Source organism: Zea mays, chromosome 5 (assembly GCF_902167145.1).
Source record: "Zea mays cultivar B73 chromosome 5, Zm-B73-REFERENCE-NAM-5.0, whole genome shotgun sequence".
Taxonomy (NCBI): Eukaryota; Viridiplantae; Streptophyta; class Magnoliopsida; order Poales; family Poaceae; genus Zea; species Zea mays.
Window position 1 is genome coordinate 185,825,134 of NC_050100.1, and position 12,889 is coordinate 185,838,022.

Below are 12,889 nucleotides of genomic sequence, written 5' to 3' on the forward strand. Positions count from 1 at the left end.
TGTCGGGCGTGAAGCGACGTAGTTTTTGCCGGATCGACCTTGCCTGGGGGTAGACCTTTAGTTTGTGCTCGGCCAGTTCTCTCGGGACTCCCGGCATATCCGCAGGTTGCCATGCGAATACGTCTCGGTTGTCTTGCAGAAATCGGACGAGCGCGCCTTCCTATTTATCGTCCAGGCTGGAGCTGATGATGGCAGTCTTGTGTTCATCAGCAAACCCCAGGTTGATCCTTTTAGTTTCTTCAGTCGGCCACATAGAGGTCGCGGCTTGAGCTTCTTTCGCCGATGCTGTAAGGTCTTCCTCAGGCTTAGAGTTCGCCTGCGCTGAAGAAGTCGCTGACGGTTTGATGGTGAGGGCCGCTTGGATGGCCACTCGGAAACATTCTGCGGCGCCTTGGAAGTCAGCGCGCACAGTTATGATTCCTTGTGGTCCTGGCATCTTCAGTATCATGTACGTGTAATGCGGGATGGCCATGAATTTTGCCAATCCCAGCCTCCCGATGATGGCGTTGTACCCGCAGTCGAAGTTTGCCACCTCGAACCTCAGGAACTCGGTTCTGTAGTTCTCCGGAGTTCCGAAGGTGACGGGCATGTAGATGTGGCCCAGCGGGTATTCCCCTTCAGTCGGCACGATGCCGAAGACGGGCGTGTCTGACTCGCGGAGCTCTTTGAGGTGAACTCCCAAGCCTTGGAGTGTCCGGGGGAAGGTGACGTTGATGCTGCTCCCCCCGTCCACTAACACCTTCTTCACCCTGCTCTCTCGGATCACTGGATCGACGAGGAGCGGGTACTTGCCTGGGTGGTCGAAGTTGAGCCATTGATCTGCCCGAGTGAAGGTGATCGGGTGCTTCGACCACCGGTACGGAGTGGGAGGACCGGTGGTCGCCACCAATATCTGGTGATCGTTGAGCTTTTGTTGTCTTCTGTTCTCCTGTGATCCGTGTCCGCCGAAGATGACGTTGACCTCCCTGTCAACGCGTGGGAAGGCTCCTCCTTCCCCCTCCTCATGCTGCTGGGGTTGTCGTGGTTCTTCTGGTCCTCCCCGCGGCGGAGGAGGAGGTAGAGGTTGGAAGGGTCGGTCGTGTCCGATGGAATGCTTGAAGTCCCTGCAGTTCCGCAGGGTGTGGCGCATGTCCTTGTGGTACGGGCACTGGGCGTCGAGGATGTCGTCCAGCGTGCGCTCGCCTCCGCGAGGTCCACCCCGGGCACGAGAGGCAGGTGGTCCGGCGGCGTGCACCTCTTCGCGAGGCCTTTTCTCCCAGCGTTTGTCGGGTTGCTGGTTCGCGTCGCGTCGTGGCGCTGCCGGTGCGGGCTTCGCTCCCCTGATGAGGTCCTGAGCTCGCTCGTCGGCGGTGATGTAGAGGTCAGCTTCCCGGAACAGCTGCTCGGAGGTAGTCGGCGCTTTCTGCAGTATGGCTCGGACGAAGGCCGAGTCATTGGATCCTCTGTAGAAGTCCTCGATCACGGCCGCCTCCGTGACCTCGGGGATACGATTTCTCATGGTCTGGAACCTTTTGAGGTACGACCGGAGAGTTTCGTCCCCCCGGCGCTTGATGGATTTGAGGTCCCATGGTTGCGCTGGTTTGTCGGAGAGGGACTGAAAGTTGGCGGTGAAGCGTCGACCGAAGTCGCTCCAGTCGTCGATGAAGTGTCGAGGTAGATGTCGCAGCCATTGTAGTGCGTCTTGCCCAAGGACAATGGGTAAGTACGCAGTCATCACGTCCTCGGATGCTCCGGCGGCTCGGGCGGCAGTGGTGTAGACGGCCAGCCAGCCTCCTGGATCCTGCTTAGGTTCATATTTGTCGACATTGGATACCTTGAAGTTAGGGGGCCACTGAATGGCCCTAAGGCGTGGAGTAAGGGCTGTCACTCCACACGTGTCCTCCTGTCGTCGGGGGTGATGTCTGTCCCGGGGAGGGGAGTAGTTGTTGTGATTCCTCGACCGTCCCCGGGTAGTACCGCCAGTCGAGGCTGTTGCTGATTTCGGTTCTGGTTGCCTGACTCCGAGCTAGGATGCCATGATCCCTATCGTACTCCTCCCGGCGGCGGATCTCGTTCTCATGTCGTCGTTCACGCGAAGCGTTGATGGAGCTTCGCGCGTCCCGGCGACTGTTGATGGCGTGTCGTAGATCGTTCGGCGGGTGAGCGAGCGGTAGAAGATGGTTGGCTGCCTGGGTGAACAATTGTAGATAGCCCTCGCCGTCGGGAGTCCGAGGGAGTCCATCAGCTATCCGAGCTAGTACCCCTCCGACTTCACTCGGCGTGTTCATGGCTCGGGCAAAGTCGAGATCAGGTTGTGCCCAAAGAGTGGATTTTCCCGGCGCTGTCTCGCGTCTTGCTCGGCTTGTTCCTGAGCTCGTCGGCGATCACGTCGGCGGGAATTCCTTCGTTCTCTGAAGACGCGTTCCTCTGGAGTTTCTCCTATCTCCGAGACCTCGTCCTGCGAAACAAGTTGCTCCAGATCCCGTTCTCCGGCCTCGTGATGTCGCTGAATATTTCGGCGCCGGTTTCTCCGCCGGCGGGACTCCCGCTGAGGTGGTTCTTCTCCGGGCGCGGTCGGCTCGTCGTCGGAGACGGGGGGCGACTCCACTCTCCCGATGAAGAGGACGTCGGGGTAGAATGGTGTAGCGGTCGTGGCGATCTTCTTTCCGTTCTCCTTTGAGGGCAGAGGAACGGAAAGAACAACTTGCTTCCTCCTGGTCTTGTTTGCCTCCTTCTTTCTTGCGATTTGCGTCCATTCTTTCGTCGGGGAAGTGGACAGTGGAGTTCTTCGGGTCAGCGGGCCCTCGGCCCCTGGCTTGCCGAAGGCGATCTTTTTTTGGAGCGCTGGAGGTTGTGCTTTTTCCTTCCTCACCCCGACATTCTCGGAGCGTGTTGGAGTGGACTTCTTCTTTGGCGGATCGGTGATGCGGTGTAGAGTTCCTTCTTCATCTGCTATGGATGAGATCGTTCCAAAGCAGAACACGGATCTAGGACGGAGGGTGATCTTGTGGTGGAAGGTGACGACCATTGAGCTAGCTTAGATCAGCGACACACCCCCTACCTGGCGCGCCAGCTGTCGGTGTTTTGGGTCCGACCGCACACCCGGGGTTGCCCCTCAAGGTGTTTTTAGGAGTAGAACGGTGTCGCCGACTGTAGCTAAATGGTTCGTGCCAGATGCACAAGGAACAATGGACAGTGTTTACAGGTTCGGGCCGCTTTGAAATGCGTAACACCCTACGTCCTGGCGAGTATGCTTTGTGTATGGGTTACAAGATAGCTCGTAGAGAGTTGAGGTGGATGGCTGAGTAATAATGGGATCGATCGTTCTGAAGGGGTGACCCCTAGGCCTTATATATTCGACCGTGGGGCAATACATGTGGATATGATAACAATGTGCACCTAAAGGATAGTGAACCATTTTAGTCTATCTTCGTATGATTCTGCCGACTTATCATCGCCTGGTTCCGTCGTACGGGGCTCCAGCGCGGGAAAGTCGGATCTTCTGTTGCGGTCGTTTGCTCAACGCTGTGGGGCCGTCCAGGCTTGCACCAACCCGGCCTTATGTCGATCTGCTTCACTGGTCGTTCCTCCCCAGGCCCATGAAGGAGTGACCTTACGATTTATTGGGCCCTTGGGCCTTCCGTGAGGTCTTTTATCCTTCTAGTGGACCCGGGGATATCTGTCCCCCACAGAACTGGTGTCTTGGTGGGACCAAGTAAGGTTGCTTCAACTCATAAGAGCACTTAGGGATGGCAATTTAACATGTAGACCCAAAACCTGACGGGTGTGAGTACAAGTGAATATTTTGACATACGGGTGCACCCGCATTCGACCCAAAGTGAAAGTCGCCTAGAGGGGGGGTGAATAGGCAAATCTGAATTTTAAGCACAACTACAAGCCGGGGTTAGCATTAGAAATATAATCGGGTCCGAAAGAGAGGGCGAAAACAAATCACAAGCAAATAAGAGCGGATGACACGATGACTTGTTTTACCGAGGTTCGGTTCTTGCAAGCCTACTCCCCGTTGAGGTGGTCACAAAGACCGGGTCTCTTTCAACCCTTTCCCTCTCTCAAACGGTCACTTAGACCGAGTGAGCTTCCTTCCTTGATTTCCTGGGTCACTTAGACCCCGCAAGGACCACCACACAATTGGTGTCTCTTGCTTCGCTTACAAGGCTTTGAGAGCAATAATGAGAGAAAGAAGAAAGGCCAACCAAGCAACAAGAACAACAAAAGAACACAAGTCGATCTTCTCACAAGTCCTAAAAACTAGAGTTGAATTGTGGACTTTGATTCGATCGGTGGCTTTGATTTGTGTCTTGGAGTGTTGTGTATTGCTCTTGTATTGAATGAGGAGTAGTGAATGCTTGGATGTCTTGAAGAGTGGTGGTTGGGGGGTATTTATAGCTCCAACCACCAAAATGGCCGTTGGGGAAGGTTGCTGTCGTATGGCGCACTGGAATGTCCGGTGCGCCACCGGACACTGTCCGGTGCGCCAGCCACGTCACCCAACCGTTAGGGTTCAACCGTTGGAGCTTCTGACATGTGGGCCACCAGACAGTCTGATGGTGCACCGGACAGCTCCTGTTCACTGTCCGGTGCGCCATCTGGCGCCTGCTCTGACTCTGCGCGCGCAGTCGCACACTGTTCACTGTTCCTGTAGCTGTTGCAGACGACCGTTGGTGCATGTAGCCGTTGCTCCGCTTGGCACACCGGACAGTCCGGTGGTGCACCAGATAGTCCGGTGAATTATAGCGGAGTGGCTCCCAGAATTCTCGAAGGTGGCAAGTTTGTAGTTGATCTCCCTGGTGCATCGGACACTGTCCGGAGGCACACCGGACAGTCCGGTGCGCCAGACCAGGGCAGCCTTCGGTTGTCTTTTGCTCTTTTTATTTGAACTCTTTCTTGGACTTTTTATTGGTTTGTGTTGAACCTTTGGCACTTGTAGAACTTATGATCTAGAGCAAACTAGTTAGTCCAATTATTTGTGTTAGGCAATTCAACCACCAAAATCATTTAGGAAAAGGTGTAAGCCTATTTCCCTTTCAATCTCCCCCTTTTTGGTGATTGATGCCAACACAAACCAAAGCAAATATATAAGTGCAGAATTGAACTAGTTTGCATTATGTAAGTGCAAAGGTTACATGGAATCAAACCAATATACATTTCATAAGATATACATGGATGCTTTCTTCATATTTAACATTTTGGACCACGCTTGCACCACTTGTTTTGTTTTTGCAAACTCTTATTGGAAATTCTTTTCAAAGTCTTTTTGCAAATAGTCAAAGGTAAATGAATAAGATTTCGAGAAGCATTTTTAAGATTTGAAATTTTCTCCCCTGTTTCAAATGCTTTTCCTTTGACTATACAAAACTCCCCCTCAAAGAAATTCTCCTCTTAGTGTTCAAGAGTGTTTTAGATTTTAGATAATAATTTTGAAGAGGTTATACCAATTTGAAATTCTATATATAAAAAAATTAAGATACCAATGAAAAACTTTCTTTTAATACAAATTTGAAAGACTACATTTTTGAAATTGGTGGTGGTGTGGTCCTTTTGCTTTGGGCTAATACTTTCTTCCCCTTTGGCATGAATCGCAAAAAACGGATACTTGTGAGTGAAATATAAGCCCCTTTTCAAACTTTCTCCCCCTTTGGTACATAATATAGGAGTGAAGATTATACCAAATTGGAGAGCGATGTGAAGCGACGGTGAAGGATGAATAATTCGACGGAGTGGAGTGGAAGCCTTGTCTTCGCCGAACACTCCATTTCCCTTTCAATCTATGACTTAGCATGAAATACACTTAAAAACACATTAGTCATAGCATATGAAAGAGATGAGCAAAGGTATATATATGAGCAATGTGTGCAAAATATCAATCAAAATTCCTAGAATCAAGAATGTTTAGCTCATGCCTAAGTTTGGTAAAAGTTTTCTCATCTAATGGCTTGGTGAAGATATCGGCTAATTGTTCTTTGGTGCTAACATATGCAATCTCGATATCCCCCCCCCCCCCGTTGTTGGTGATCCCTCAAAAAGTGATACCGAATGGCTATGTGCTTAGTGCGGCTGTGCTCAACGGGATTATCCTTCATGCGGATTGCACTTTCATTATCACATAGGAGAGGAACTTTGGTTAATTTGTAACCATAGTCCCTAAGGGTTTGCCTCATCCAAAGCAATTGCGCGCAACAATGGCCTGCGGCAATGTACTCGGCTTCGGCGGTAGAAAGAGCTACAGAGTTTTGCTTCTTTGAAGCCCAAGACACCAGAGATCTTTCCAAGAACTGGCAAGTCCCTGATGTGCTCTTTCTATCAATCTTACACCCTGCCCAATCAGCATCTGAATATCCAATTAAATCAAAAGTGGATCCCTTGGGGTACCAAAGGCCAAACATAGGAGTATGAACTAAATATCTCAAGATTCGTTTCACGGCCCTAAGGTGAACTTCCTTAGGATCGGCTTGGAATCTTGCACACATGCATACGGAAAGCATAATATCCGGTCGAGATGCACATAAATAGAGTAAAGATCCTATCATCGACCGGTATACCTTTTGATCTATGGATTTACCTCCCGTGTCGAGGTCGAGATGCCCATTGGTTCCCATGGGTGTCTTGATGGGCTTGGCATCCTTTATTCCAAACTTGGTAAGTATGTCTTGAATGTACTTCGTTTGGCTAATGAAGGTCCCCTCTTGGAGTTGCTTGACTTGAAATCCTAAGAAATACTTCAACTCCCCCATCATTCACATCTTGAATTTTTGTACCATGATCCTACTAAACTCTTCACATGTAGATTTGTTAGTAGACCCAAATATAATATCATCAACATAAATTTGGCATACAAACAAATCATTGGCAATTGTTTTAGTAAAGAGAGTGGGATCGGCTTTTCCGACTTTGAAGCCATTAGCGATAAGAAAATCTCTTAGGCATTCATACCATGCTTTTGGGGCTTGCTTGAGCCCATAAAGCGCCTTAGAGAGTTTGTAAACATGGTTAGGATACTCACTATCTTCAAAGCCGGGAGGTTGCTCAACATAGACCTCCTCCTTGATGGGTCCATTGAGGAAGGCACTCTTCACGTCCATTTGATAAAGCTTGAAGCCATGGTGAGTAGCATAGGCAAGTAATATACGAATTGACTCAAGCCTAGCTACGGGTGCATAGGTTTCACCGAAATCCAAACCTTCGACTTGTGAATATCCCTTGGCCACAAGTCGGGCTTTGTTCCTTGTCACCACACCATGCTTGTCTTGCTTGTTGCGGAAGACCCACTTGGTTCCTACAACATTTTGGTTAGGACGTGGAACAAGATGACATACCTCATTCCTCGTAAAGTTGTTGAGTTCCTCTTGCATAGCCAACACCCAATCCGAATCCCTTAATGCATCTTCTACCCTGTATGGCTCAATAGAAGACACAAAGGAGTATTGTTCACAAAAATGAGCAACACGAGATCGAGTGGTTACCCCCTTTTGAATATCGCCGAGGATGGTGTTCACGGGGTGATCTCGTTGTATTGCTTGGTGGACTCTTGGGTGTGGCGGCCTTTGACCCTCATCATCTTCCTTGTCTTGATCATTAGCATCTCCCCCTTGATCATTGTCCTCCTCTTGAGGTGGCTCCTCTTGATCTTCATTTTCATCATCTTGAGCTTGATCCTCATCTTGGGTTGGTGGAGATGCTTGCATGGAGGAAGATGGTTGATCTTGTGCATGTGGAGGCTCTTCAGATTCCTTAGGACACACATCCCCAATGGACATGTCCTTAGCGCGATGCACGGGGCCTCTTCGTCATCTAGCTCATCAAGATCAACTTGCTCTACTTGAGAGCCGTTAGTCTCATCAAACACAATGTCACAAGAAACTTCAACTAGTCCAGTGGACTTGTTAAAGACTCTATATGCCCTTGTGTTTGAATCATAACCAAGTAAAAAGCCTTCTACAGCCTTAGGTGCAAATTTAGATTTTCTACCTCTTTTGACAAGAATAAAACATTTTCTACCAAAGACTCTAAAATATGAAACATTGGGCTTTTTACCAGTGAGGAGTTCATACGATGTCTTCTTGAGGATTCGGTGAAGGTAGAGACGGTTGATGGCGTAGCAAGCGGTGTTGGTTGCTTCCGCCCAAAACCGGTCTGAAGTCTTGTACTCATCAAGCATGGTCCTCACCATGTCAAGTAGAGTTCTATTCTTCCTCTCCACTACACCATTTTGTTGAGGTGTGTAGGGAGAAGAGAACTCATGCTTGATGCCCTCGTCCTCAAGGAAGCCTTCTATTTGTGAGTTCTCGAACTCCGTTCCGTTGTCGCTTCTAATCTTTTTGATCCTTAAGCCGAACTCATTTTGAGCCCCTCTCAAGAATCCCTTTAAGGTCTCTTGGGTTTGTGATTTATCCTGCAAAAAGAACACCCAAGTGAAGCGAGAATAATCATCCACAATTACAAGACAATACTTACTCCCGCCGATGCTTATGTAAGCTATCGGGCCGAATAGATCCATGTGGAGTAGCTCAAGCGACCTGTCGGTCGTCATGATGTTCTTGTGTGGATGATGAACACCAACTTGATTCCCTGCTTGACATGCGCTACAAACCCTGTATTTCTCAAAATGAACATTTGTTAGTCCCAAAATGTGTTCTCCCTTTAGAAGTTTGTGGAGATTCTTCATCCCAACGTGGGCTAGTCGGCGATGCCAGAGCCAACCCATGTTAGTCTTAGCAATTAAGCAAGTGTCGAGTTCAGCTCTATTAAAATCAACTAAGTATAGCTGACCCTCTAACACTCCCTTAAATGCTACTGAATCATCACTTCTTCTAAAGACAGTAACACCTATATCCGTAAAAAGACAGTTGTAACCCATTTTGCATAATTGAGAAACAGAAAGCAAATTGTAATCTAAAGAATCTACAAGAAAAACATTGGAAATAGAATGGTCAGGTGATATAGCAATTTTACCAAGTCCTTTGACCAAACCTTGATTTTCATCCCCGAATGTGATAGCTCTTTGGGGATCATGGTTTTTCTCGTAGGAGGAGAACATCCTTTTCTCTCCTGTCATGTGGTTTGTGCACCCGCTATCAATGATCCAACTTGAGCCCCCGTATGCATAAACCTACAAAACAAATTTAGGCCTTGTTCTTAGGTACCCAAACGATCTTGGGTCCTTTGACATTAGAAACAAGCACCTTGGGTACCCAAACAAAAGTCTTTGACCCCTTGTGTTTGCCCCCAACATATTTGGCAACTATTTTGCCTGATTTGTTAGTGAGCACATAAGAAGCATCAAAAGTCTTAAATGAAATATTAGGTTCATTTGATGCAGTAGGAGTTTTCTTCTTAGGCAATTTAACATGAGTGGATTGCCTAGAACTAGATGCCTCACTCTTATACATAAAAGCATGGTTAGAGCCAGAGTGAGACTTCCTAGAGTGAATTCTCCTAATTTTGTGCTCGGGATAACCGGCATGATATAAAATGTAACCCTCGTTATCCTGAACCATGGGAGCCTTGCCCTTAACAAAATTAGATAATTTCTTAAGGGCATTAAGCTTGACATTGTCTCTCTGTTGGAAGCCAATGTCATCCTTAATGTCTGGGCGTCTCCCACTATAGAGCATGCTCCTAGTAAATTTAAATTTCTCATTTTCTAAGTCATGCTCATTAATTTTAGCACTAAGTTGAGCTATGTGATCATTTTGTTGTTTAATTAAGGCTAGGTGATCATGAATAGCATCAACATTAATATCTCTACATCTAGTGCAAATAGTAACATGCTCAACGATAGATGTAGAGGGTTTGCAAGTATTTAATTCAACAATCTTAGCATGTAAAATAGCATTCTCATCTCTAAGACTGGAAATAGAAACATTGCAAACATTTAAATCTTTAGCCTTAGCAATTAATTTTTCATTCTCTATTTTAAGGCTAGAGAGAGATGAATTCAACTTGTCAATCTTAGCAATTAAATTAGCATTATCATTTTTAAGATTAACAATTGAATCATCACTAATATCTAATTTGTCAACCTTAGCAATCAATTTAGCATTTTCACATCTAAGGTTGGAAATAGTGTCATGGCAAGTGCTTAGCTCACTAGTTAACTTCTCACATTTTTCTACCTCCTGAGCATAAGCATTTTTAACTTTAACATGCTTCTTATTTTCTTTAATTAGGAAGTCCTCTTGGCTATCCAAGAGTTCATCCTTCTCATGAATAGCACTAATCAATTCATTCAACTTTTCTTTTTGTTGCATGTTTAAGTTGGCAAAAAGGGTGAGCAAATCATCCTCGTCATCACTAGAGCTAGCCTCATCACTAGATGTTGCATATTTAGTGGAAGCTCTAGATTTTACCTTCTTCTTTTTGTCGTCCTTTGCCATGAGGCACTTGTGGCCGACGTTGGGGAAGAGAAGGCCCTTGTTGACGCGATGTTTGCGGCGTCCTCGTCGGAGGAGTCGGTGGAGCTCTCGTCGGAGTCCCACTCCTGACAAACATGGGCATCGCCGCCCTTCTTCTTGTAATACTTCTTCTTCTCCTTCCTTCTCCCCTTCTTGTCGTCGACCCTGTCACTATCACTTGATAATGGACATTTAGCAATGAAATGACCAGGCTTACCACACTTGTAGCAAACTTTCTTGGAGCGGGGCTTGTAGTCCTTCCCCCTCCTTTGCTTGAGGATTTGGCGAAAGCTTTTGATGATTAAAGTCATCTCCTCATTGTCGAGCTTGGAGGCGTCGATGGGGATCCTACTTGACGTAGACTCTCTTCTTTCTTCTCCTCCGTCGCCTTGAATGCAACGGGTCGCATTTCAGGTGTGGAGGAGGTGCCTTGCTCGATAATTTTCTTGGAGCCTTTGATCATCAATTCAAAGCTCACAAATTTTCCTATCACTTCCTCGGGAGACATTAGCTTATATCTTGGATCACCACGAATTAATTGAACTTGAGTAGGGTTAAGGAAAACGAGTGATCTAAGAATAACCTTGACCATTTCATGGTCATCCCATTTGGTGCTCCCGAGGTTGCGCACTTGGTTCACCAATGTCTTGAGCCGGTTGTACATTGCTTGTGGCTCCTCCCCTTGGTGAAGCATGAAGCGACCGAGCTCCCCCTCGATCGTTTCCCTCTTGGTGATCTTGGTCACCTCGTCTCCTTCGTGCGCGGTCTTGAGCACGTTCCAAATCTCTTTGGTACTTTTCAACCCTTGCACCTTATTATACTCCTCTCGACTTAGAGAGGCGAGGAGTATAGTGGTGGCTTGGGAGTTGAAGTGCCGGATTTGGGCTACCTCGTCCGAGTCATAGCCTTCATCCCCCACGGATGGTTCCTGCGCACCAAACTCAACAATGTCCCAAATACTAGCGTGGAGTGAGGTTAGATGGTGCCTCATTTTATCACTCCACATACAATAATCTTCACCGTCAAAAACCGGTGGTTTGCCTAGTGGGACGAAAAGTAAAGGGGTGCGTTTGGAAATGCGAGGATAGCGTAAGGGGATCTTTACTAAACTTCTTGCGCTCATGGCGCTTAGAAGTGACGGAAGGCGTGTCGGAGCCGGAGGTGGAGGGCGATGAAGAATCGGTCTCGTAGTAGACCACTTTCTTCATTTTCTTCTTCTTGTCGCCACTCCGGTGCGACTTGACGCGGGGAGGTGACTCCTCCCTCTTCTTGTTGCCGGACTCCCCCGATGGAGCCTTCCCGTGGCTTGTGGCGGGCTTCTCGCTGGTCACCATCTCCTTCTTGGCGTGAGCTCTCGACATCACTTCGAGCGGTTAGGTTCTTAATGAAGTACCGGACTCCGATACCAATTGAAAGTCGCCTAGAGGGGGGGTGAATAGGAAAATCTGAATTTTAAGCACAACTACAAGCCGGGGTTAGCGTTAGAAATATAATCGGGTCCGAAAGAGAGGGCGAAAACAAATCACAAGCAAATAAGAGCGAATGACACGATGATTTGTTTTACCGAGGTTCGGTTCTTGCAAACCTACTCCCCGTTGAGGTGGTCACAAAGACCAGGTCTCTTTCAACCCTTTCCCTCTCTCAAACGGTCACTTAGACCGAGTGAGCTTCCTTCCTTGATTTCCCGAGTCACTTAGACCCCGCAAGGACCACCATACAATTGGTGTCTTTTGCTTCGCTTACAAGGCTTTGAGAGCAAGAATGAGAGAAAGAAGGAAGGCCAACCAAGCAACAAGAACAACAAAAGAACACAAGTCGATCTTCTCACAAGTCCTAAAAACTAGAGTTGAATTGTGGACTTTGATTCGATCGGTGGCTTTGATTTGTGTCTTGGAGTGTTGTGTATTGCTCTTTTATTGAATGAGGACTAATGAATGCTTGGATGTCTTGAAGAGTGGTGGTTGGGGGTATTTATAGCTCCAACCACCAAAATGGTCGTTGGGGAAGGCTGTTGTCGTATGGCGCACTGGACAGTCCGGTGCGCCAGCCACGTCACCCAACCATTAGCGTTCAACTGTTGGAGCTTCTGACATGTGGGCCACCGGACAGTCCGGTGGTGCACCGGACAGCTCCTGTTCACTATCCGGTGCGCCATCTAGCGCCTGCTCTGACTCTACGCGCGCAGTCGCGCACTGTTCACTGTTCCTGTAGCTGTTGCAGACGACCGTTGGCGCAGGTAGCTGTTGCTCCGCTTGGCACACCGGACAGTCCGGTGAATTATAGTGGAGTGGCTCCCAGAATTCCCGAAGGTGGCAAGTTTGGAGTTGATCTCCCTGGTGCACCGGACACTGTCCGGAGGTGCACCGGACACTGTCCGGTGGCACACCGGACAGTCCGGTGCGCCAGACCAGGGCAGTCTTCGGTTGTCTTTTGCTCTTTTTATTTGAACCCTTTCTTGGACTTTTTATTGGTTTGTGTTGAACCTTTGGCACCTGTAG